This window comes from Acomys russatus, chromosome 15 (assembly GCF_903995435.1).
Source record: "Acomys russatus chromosome 15, mAcoRus1.1, whole genome shotgun sequence".
Lineage (NCBI taxonomy): Eukaryota > Metazoa > Chordata > Mammalia > Rodentia > Muridae > Acomys > Acomys russatus.
Window position 1 is genome coordinate 17339781 of NC_067151.1, and position 10328 is coordinate 17350108.

Genomic DNA, 10328 nt, shown 5'->3' on the forward strand with positions numbered 1-10328 from the left:
GCTTCCTTGGGGGAACTGGCTGATTAGATGGAACATTAAAAGCAGAGGCAAAGCCAGGCGCATGCCCCACCCTTGGAACTGCAGCACCCAGGAAACTGAGGCAAGGCTAGCTGGGGTATATATAGTGAGAGCCTGTCTCAGAAGTAAAGGCAGATTTTTCATTCACGGCACCTTCTCGCAGGTCGACTGTGGCCAGATGGAGCCACTGGCTGTCAGAAACTCATCGAAGTAGACGATGGACACAAGCCTTGTGCTTTCTATGAGAAACGCATGGCCACAGACATAGCTACTGATGCCCCAAGTGAAGAGTGCAAGTGTTTGTGGTCTGAATCTGTGCTGGAAAAACAAACAAACAAACAAACAAACAAACAAAAAACAACAAGGCTTTTCAATGAGGCACGGTATCTTGACTCATGGCATTCTCTTAAGCCAAGAGGAACTGGAGAGAGGAAATGCAAATCTGTTCACGGATGCATTGTGGATGCCGATCTGAGTGTTCTCAACTGGGCTATTGGTTTTTTTTTAATAGGAGGAAAGGATATACCTAGACTAACAAACATTTCTGTGCCCCAGTGGTTGGAGCTAGTAGAACCCTAAAGCTGTTCAATCTCTCCGAGGAAGACGTGTGTGTCTATACGCTGTCAGAAAGCCCTTAAACAAAGAGTCAAAAAGCCCAGGACCAAAGCACCCAAGATTCAGCTCGCTCACAGATCCTGCAACACAAAGATTGCCGTATTGCTCTGAAGAAACAACACACTGAGAAAAATAAGGAGGCTGCAGAACATGCTATACTTTTGGCCAAGAGGATGAAGGAAGCCAAAGAAAATGGCCAGGAACAGATCGCCAGGAAATGTAGGCTGTCCTCAGAGACCATTGCTTCCAAGTCTGAGTCCAGGAAGTAAAAAGCTTTTAAAAGGAACAAGTAAATAATTAGAACTTGGAAAAATAACAAAGGAAGCAAGGAAAGAAGGAAGAGAGGTAGGGAAGGAAGAAAGAGGAAAAGGTGTGAGGGAAGGTGACAAGGACCACATGGCACACGTGCTTCCAAGCAAATCTATTGTTATATAGGAAAGAATAGCTGTGGTTACAGTGCACAGCTTTCCTATGGGAGTATTAAGCTGATGGGGAGGATGTTAAGTGGGCCAGCTGCCCAGGCAGACCGCCTGGCAGCTCCTCTAATTATTAAGTGTGGAGTCATCACATGATCCAGGCCCTGGGTGCATGCCCAGAAAACCTGCAAACATATGTCCAGCTAAATATTCATCAAACAACTGAGGAGTTGACACGATGTGGTATGTCTACACAGTGGGATATTACTCGGCTCTGAACTGAAGGGTGCGTGCTACATTACTAAGAAACGAAAACCCTGTAAAAAGTGAGGCAAACTGTCACAGCAGGCCACGTACTACAGGCTGCATTGGGAGTGAGGTTTGCAAAATCGATACAAAGTGCAGAGCCCAGAGCTGCATGCTGGGAAAACAGGGCGAAGGCTGGGATGATGGTGCTAAGTTGGCAGTGCTCACTGAGCCCTCCCTTTCCAATAAATCAGTGAGTTTTCAATGTGAATTATTAACTAAACTGTTTACAGCATACACCCTGGTTGCGTGCAACTCAGTGGCAGAATGCTTTCCTAGCTCAGGGGAGCCCTGGGTTCAATCCCCAGTAACACTAAATTAAAATGATGATGATGATGATGATGATGATGATGATGATGATGGTGATGGTGATGATGATGGTGATGATGATGATGGTGATGATGATAATAGAGAGAGGAGTCACTGCTGGCCACCATGTCAGAGAAAATGCCTTGGTTTGCCCTGCAGGGATGAAGGAGCAGCTGGCTCACATAAAAACACAGGGAACTTCTGGTTATTTGAACTGAAATGGCATTAACACACAAGTAGATATAAAACTGTTCAAAGAATTGGGGAGGCAGGCAAATGTAGTGTATCAGCCCCTAGCTTTATGGTCATAGCAGACAGAAAGTCAGAAAGCTGCAGCCGCTAGGGGTCAGGAAAAGGCCAGCCTGTGCCTATGCCTATCCCCACATCCCAGCATGTGGGTGACCTCCTGGGGGACTTAGTCTCAGACTGTTACTGAAAGAATTTCTACTGTCAGAGTCCATGGCTAACTAACTGCACCTCTGGTTTCAAGTCACAGAAAGTTACCTCACAACTGGAGGTGACACCACAGCCTAACACAGAAAAGGCAAGTGAAAAAGCCAGGATAAACAAATAATGTCAAAGACATCGCTTAGGTCCAAAGATGAGGAACAACCTAAAACTCTGTAGCTAAAAATTCTCTTGGGAAATTCATAGAAAAATGTAAAAAATGTAGAATCTTCAAACCCACAGAAATGCAAATGATGTTTATATATAGAAAATCCAGGGCAATAGATGAGGTGCTTTCCACGTCAATGCTGAGAACGGACATACAAGTGAATATTGCAGGAAGTCATTTGTGTGGCCCATTGAAGAGAAAAGAAAACAACCACCAAGCAAACAACAATGAAACCTTGATTCTATTAGAAAATAATGCCAATGAAAACCAACAAAGAATGTTTAAAATATTTATCATACTTGACCTAGAAACTGCCTGACCTGAAGTGTTACTCTGAAATCCACGGCGTCTTCTGACCCCATGGCAAACATGAAAGCATCTCATGAACATTTGTAATGTGTTCCTAAGGGCATAAAACAAACTAGACTTCGCTTATTGGTACCATGATTTTGTGTTCCATATAGTGCTCCCCAAAGGCTGGTGAAGTGGGTCACTGCTGGGCTGGCACGGACAGTGCTCCATGGGGCTGGGGGAGTGCACCCTGCACAGTTTCTACTCTGCGTCCCAAGGAGCCAGTCAACTGTGTTCAAAGACAATCCCAGGCCAAAGGTCACTCACTGCTCTTGGTCTGAGTGTGTGGAGGAAATGCAGAGGGAGGAAGTGGTTACTCTCAGAACAGAAAACAGACACAGGGTGGGAAAAGGAGCCGCATCTTGTGGAGGACAGCATGGCTCTGTGGGAGCCGAGGAGGAAACTGGAGAAAGGCATGACAGAATCCACAAGGCTACAACAAAGCCAAGAGATAAATCCTTCGAGGAAGCAGCTGGCGATTTCCTTGGTTCCCAAGGCTGACAGACTCCCAGAACTGTCTGAACTCTCCATAGTGACAATAGATGAAAGACCCACAAGCTCTGAGTGCTCAGCTGTCCACTGTACCCACGTTTTCTAATTCTCTCTGGTAGCAGACAGAACAATGTCCTTATCTGGATCCCCAAACATTATTAATCTCTTACGTTACGTATTGCACTGGCTGCTTTTTCTTGCTGCCCATGCCTGAGAGGCAATGCAAGGGCAGGGAGGTTTCTCTTGGCTCATAGTGCATGGGATTGTACTCTGTCGTGGGGGGAAGTCACACAGGAGGAGGATGCAGGGACTGGCTACATTGCTCCTGCAGCCAGAAGGCAGAGAGTGGATAGAAGTGGGGCAGGCCCCCAGTGGCCCAGTTCCTTCATCTCCTAAAGGTTTGACAACCTTCCACAGCATTGCCACCAATTGTGGACCAAGTGCCAATCACACGAGCCTGCAGGACCATTTCTCAGTCATGGCCTGACATAGGGCAAGAGAGAGTTAAGACTTCGGGGAACCTTAGGCTAATCAGAAGCTCGCGTGCTTCGGGAGAGTATGACTATGCAGGATGGAGCAGTCCAGTCATAGTTCTTAAAATGGGAAGAGGAGGAGCCTGAGGAGACTGTGACGATGGGCGGGATCAGAAAACTGCTGTGGACAGCAGTGGACTGCTGTGAGAAGGACTGAGCTGGACTCTGCTAGGTCCGAAATTGAAAGATGGCATATACCTAAGAACACAGATGTCCTCTGGACCAAGTCAGAAAGGCTGTGGAAATAGACTTGGAATTATTCCACAGAAGGCATGAAGCCCAGCCGTGACTTTAGCTGGCGGAATAGTCTCAGAGTGTGTACTCCAGAAGATAAGTAAAAAAAAAAAAAAAAAAAAAAAATCTGTGCACAGCCACAAAATGCCACCTGCTCATAACTGCATGAGGCAGCATACGATGTTGGTTACAATGCATCATGGGTAAGTTTTCGTTCTTATGTACTTCTCGTTCTTCTTAGTTTACTTAGAATTTAATGATAAGAACTCTTTGTGGGGCTGGTGAAGTGGCTCATCTGGTAAAGGCGCTTGCCGACAAGTTTTACTACCTGAGTTCAAGAACCGTGACCCTTGTGGTGGAGGGAGAGAACAAGCTCTGCCCCATCTTGGAATAGCCACATGCAAGCTGTGGCAGGTGCATGTGAGCGTTCATTGCAAAAAATGAACACATTAATGTAAGTTTTAAAAGGCTAGTATTTGAAAAGAACACACATTTTCCCAAGAAATCAGAACCATTGGCCTCCGTTTGGTGGTGGTGGTGGTGGTGGTGGTGGTGGTGGTGGTGGTGTATGTGTGTGTTGCTCTTGCCTTGTGACTGACTTACTTCATATCTCATATTCTTTGGACTTGATTACTAGACTTAAAATTAAGCCATGCTCTTTAGCACATGTTATTTATGAGCGTGATTCTGAAATCAGTTCAGGAAACAAAGGGGCTATAGCATCAAATCAGCACACACTAAAATAGTTCAGAAGGCAGAATGAAAGTCCCTTGGAGCAGCACTAAGAAATGCAGGCATCAATTGCAGTTTACACACACCAGTTGCAGCCCTCCTGGTCTTGGCTCCTCCTGTGGGATCAGAGGGGTGGACTTCGAAGCCATAGTTCCATTTGTCTCCACAGAGAGCTACCCAACTGCCAGATTCATCCCACTGAGATGGCCAGTCGGCATGGAGAGGGAGGACTGTGTTTGTGGACACCTGCAGCTATTTTCTTATTCTGTAATGTGGAGCTGGCCACAGAGAGAAGGTGTGGATGTTACGATGTGCTGAGACATCTGGACACAGTTACTGGGCAAAGTAGCACAAACCCTGAGGTCCAACATGACTACATCCGGCAGGGCTGCAGGCAGCAGGGGCTTTCTAAGAGAGATGATGCTGTTTCCTCATTTAAAACAACAACAAACCAAAGTAAAACAAACAAGAACCAAACAAGGTCTCCTATAGCCCAGGCTGAGCTCAAACACACCGTGTAACCAAGGATGACCTTGAACTCCTGATCCTTCTGTCTCCACCAGCACGTGATCACAGGCATATACCATCATGGCTGGCTTAGCAGTGCCGAGGATGAAACCCAGGACTTCAGGCATGCATGCTAGGTTAGCACTCTACCCACGAGTTATACTTTAAACCACCTCCACCATTTATTTATTATATTATATATGGGTATGCAAATCTATGCGAGCGTATGTCACATGTGTGCAATAGTGTGCTGGCAGAGGCCAAAAGAGGTCATTGGGTTCCAAGAACCAGAGTTACTGGCAATTCTGAGCTACCAGGCATGAGTGCTGGGAACAGAACTGGAGGCTATCTGGGAAAGCAACAAGTGATCCTAACCACTGAGCCACCCCTCCTCCCCCCCACACACTGTTATACGCAATGCTTCTATGACTCTTACAAGTGTGCACAGGAGGGTGGAAACCTGACCTGGTGTTCTCAGATACAATTGAACTATAAAAGAGATGAAAGTCACAGCTAACTGCCCTAGAGGACAAGTAAGTAGCTAGATACCACTTCATTATTTTTCAATAATGTGTTTTAATAATTTCTCCCAAATCTGTAGTCTAAAAAACACTTAGAATTAGAAATGCTGAAAGGCAGAGCTGCAGTGATGGCTTGGTGGCTAACAGCAGTTGTTGGTCTTCCAGAAGACCTGAATTCAATTCCCAGCACCCACCTAATAACGGTCTGAACTCCAGTTGCAGAGAATTTGCTGCCCCCTTCTGGCCTCTCCTGTCACTGTATGCACACGATACACAAACTCTTACAGGCACACACACATACACATAAATATAGTAAATAAAGAAACCAAATTTTAAAAAATGCTGAACACCAAAACAAAGCACTGGATTAACTATGAGGATATTACACGATACATAATATTTTTGTTTTTATTTGTTGGATATTATATGTGCACTAACTGTTTTGCAAAAGTTCATCAAGAGAGGTAGTGAAATTCTACTTTTAAAGGTCAGCATGGGACTTAATCCTATGTATTAGGCAGGATTCTATAGAGCCACAGAACTTATGGAATGTATATATATTCACTCAGAAGCCATAGTTCCATTTCTCACTACAGCAAGCTACCCAACTTCCAAATCATTCCACGAATATATACATATATTCATTCTCTCTATATATATATGAATGCATACATGTATACATGTATATATGCATTCACATATGTGTATGTATGTATTGTGTATATGGAATTTATTGGAATGACTTACAGGCTGCAGATCAACCAACCCAACAATAGCCAGCTGTGAGTGGGAAGCCCAAGAATCTAGTAGTTTCTGAGTCCCACGAGGCTGGGTGTCTCAGCTGGTCTCCTGTATAAGCTGGAATCCTGAAGATGCAGGGGAAGAAAGAATGAACCCCCTCCTTCTTTTATTTGTCCTTATGTCGGCCTCCAGCAGAAGGTGTGGCCCAGATTAAAGGTGTGCCCCAAGATCTGGATCAAAAGCTTGTGTCTTCCAGCCTCAAGATCTGGGTCACAGGTGTGCCCTCCATTTCTGGACTGTAGTTCATTCCAGGCAAGCTGACAACTGAGAACAGCCAATACACCCTATAATAGTCTCGAAAGGCAGAACAGTACAAATAAGGCAACACAGCAGCCCTACCCCAGCCAGTCTCCCAGCAGGGCCAGTGCTGCTCATTTTGACAGCGCCCTTGTGTCCTGAACTCAGCAGGACTTAAGTCCTGTAGGATCATCCCTATGCAGCACACAAGAGCCTCGCTGAGTGAAGTATAGTAGGAGACTCATTATGTGAACAAATAATGGAATGACTAAGTGAACGAGCAAATAAATAGATCAGTGAACAAAGGCACAGCCCATGGGCCAGCATCAGGCGGAAGCCAGCAGCCTGCAAGTGGCAATTTGGTTCCAAATTGAACTGAGACTGTATTCATGTGAGCTATTTGCAGCCTCATCAGAGAAGTTTACTGGCTAATTATTGTGGGGCACAAAAGCCCCAGCCGCCATCCAGGAATGCCTGGCTCACGTCTTAGAAGAATTGATTTAAATGTCATTGATTTCCCCTGGTGATTCAGAGTCACTTTTCACTTTGGCCTCAGTAAATGGCACACAAGCATGCCCATGTCCTTCCTGAATCTGTTAGGCACGATCCCTGGCAATCAGCTTTTCTGCTGCCTTCCAACTGTCGCCTGGGGAAGCATGTGTCCTAGCTGCCATATGGCCCAGCCAGTGACCCTCTTGCTCTTTTTCAGGTTAGATACCACGGGAAAGTGTGTCTAAAGATGCACTTATGCTGAGGCCCTGTTCTATAAACGAGTGAAAAGAAACCATTTGTATCCAAAGTCAGTCATAGGAAAAGAGATGGATAGTTTTCAAAAGACAAGTGGGATTTGAGTGGGAGACCCTAGGTTTAGACACAGCTTTGGGCCTGTTTTCACCAGATGATCATAAAGTCTGGGATTCTCTGTCCTGGATTTCTCTCTCTCTCTCTCTCTCTCTCTCTCTCTCTCTCTCTCTCTCTCTCTCTCTCTCTCTCTCTCTCTCTCTCTCTCTCTCTCTCTCTCTCTGTGTGTGTGTGTGTGTGTGTATGTGTGTGTGTGTTTTGTCCTCAGGCACCATCCATCTTGGTTTTTGAGACAAGGTCTCTCATTGGTCCAGAATTTGCCAGTAGGGTAGACTGGCCAGCCGGGCTATCTCTGCCTCCCCTCAGGAGGCAGGACTAAGGCTACAAGCTAGCATGGCAGCGCCTGGCTTCATTATGCCAGTTCTTGAGATGGAACTCAGGGACGCTAGGGTAGCTCCGAAGGCTTAGTTTCTCTCAGTAGCACTGGGATGCTCAGGCAACACCCAAGTCAGTCTCCCTCTCTCCTAGAGCACACAGTGTTGCCTGTGTCTGTGTAGAAGTTGGAAAAAATAAAGAGAGAAAATGCCGCTGTTGCTGATGTCCAGCAACTAAAGATACTGTGTTTCTTTTATAGGAAGCAAAAGAAAAGAAATCAGCTAGTCAAGAAAGACAGGCACAATTCGAGGAGAAAGGGAGTTTTAGTTGAACGTCTCATTCCTGATTTTTCTGACTGTTATACCTTACTTTTCTGTGCTCTTGAGAATCTGGCCCAATTCTGGGATAGGAGGACACAGACCCAGGTACACTGATGCTGACCAAGGCTTTTTATATGCACTAGACTTTTAAAAAGGAGCCCTGGATTCCTAGCACAGAGAAAAGGAGCTGGTAGATAGATCTATGGAGCCCACACAGAGGCTCCGAAACAGAGGAGCCGGAGGAAGCCCTTCTCCTCAATCCTGTTATTTTATCTTCTCACTCTTACTGGTTCACCTTTGCCTCCAACATGCTGTGCCGGTGGAGCTGGGTCTGAGAGAGTTGATGAGACTTCAGTGGGAGAGACAGAGATGAGGATGTTATTGCAGTGAGGGCCCCAAAGAATTTGAGGGCTGTAATTGGTGCAGTAGTCCAGGCAGGCGAGAGTACCGGCTCTGGGAGGGCAAGGAGGACTCACGTGGAAAACGCTGGAGAGGAGAGGTTGAACTCTCGATTGACACAGAGTCAACTGAACTTAACTTGAGGGGTGTGGCAGAGCCACGCAGGCTTCAGTCAGCAAGAAGCTCATTGTTGTTTAGTTGAACAGAGAGTGGGCGCAGACCGAGGTACTCACTGTAAGGAAGCAGAACCGATTCTTCCTCACGAAACAGAAATCTTTCTTCTGGATGTGGCGCGTCCCCACAGATGCTCTGGTAGACACAATGGTCTACGTGATCCCAATTCCCACGTCTCATTTTCTACCACTCATGCTACTGGCGGGGGCCCGGGTGACTCGTCTCGGGTCAGCTGAGCTACAAAAGGTTTTTCTCTTCATGTTCTCCATGGTTTGTTTTCCTCTTTGATGCAAAGAAACGGCGTGTCAGAGTGAGGGGAGTGCAGTCCGCAGCACAGAAGCCCTCATCTGTCACTGACAGCGTCCCAGACTTATTGAGGCCCCTGCCCGCTGCTGCGAGGGGATAGGGTTGCCAGAAACTGAATAAAAGCGCTCAGAAAGCTAAGCCAAGTGGGAGTAATTACGTTTCCAAGCATAGAGTGAACGAGCTCCCCAGGAGTGGCAGGCAGAGCCCACCTGGGTTCCAGAAACTTCCAAGGTGCTGTGCCAAGAGTGAGAGGGGCTTTCTCTTGCTTTTCTTGCTTCTCCTGGGGGAAGCCTGGTAGATGTCACGCCAGTGAGCGCTACTAACCTATCTGGGCCATTGGAGGGTTAAGATCACAGAGGGGCGCTCGGCTTTCACTGCCTGGCTATGTATGACTCAGACTGGAGGCTCAACTTTACAAACCGAGTGAGGTCAGCGTGAACACAGCCTCGCATTGTCGAGAGCAAATGAGTCAAGAACAGATAACTCATCCAGTAATCTAGATGGTGGAGTCGCCCAGCAAACTTGAAATTTTCTCCCCCACCCCCCCCCCACCCCACAGAAACCATTTGCACAATTTAGGCTTTTACGCATATAATGAATCCACTTAAAATTAAGAGAAATCTCTCATCGGAGATTGTCCAAGCTCCAGCGGCTTCTCTTTGTGCGATTAATTTTGCTAATGGTCAAGTTCCTGGGGGAGGGTATCGACAGAGCTGAGCTCTATGCTTTCCCAAGCACAGGGCCTGTTGAAAGCATGCTTAATAAAGCCAAGATAGGGCCGCTTTTGTGCCTTTGATGGACGAGACAGGATACTATCAGACTGGGGAAAGCCTTAAGCAGGAAGGCTGCTACATAAGGAGATAAAGCAGAAAGCACTAAGGACTTAGAGCTGTTTTGAAGTGGAAGTCTGTGTTTGAACAAGGAATATTTGAAACTGGAACCAGTCACCGTCTGAACTGAGAAAGGCTCTTGGCAGCGCGGAGGGCCTCAAGTGTCTGTTATTCCTTCTTTGGTTGGCTCCTGGTCCCGAAGCGTGCACGCTTAACCTTCGCCACATCCTCACATGAGTAGTGTAGTAGAAATGTCTAGAATTGATGGAAAAGTGTTCAGGGAGGACTGACGTGTGTAACCCTGCGCCACGTCCTCAGAGGGCATGAGAAGAAGTGGTCGCTTGTGTAGGAGTGACTCCTGGTAAGTGTGATTGCATCTGAACTCTGCAACCTAATTGTGAAGCGTGTTTTTAAAATGGTGAAACCAAGGCTTAG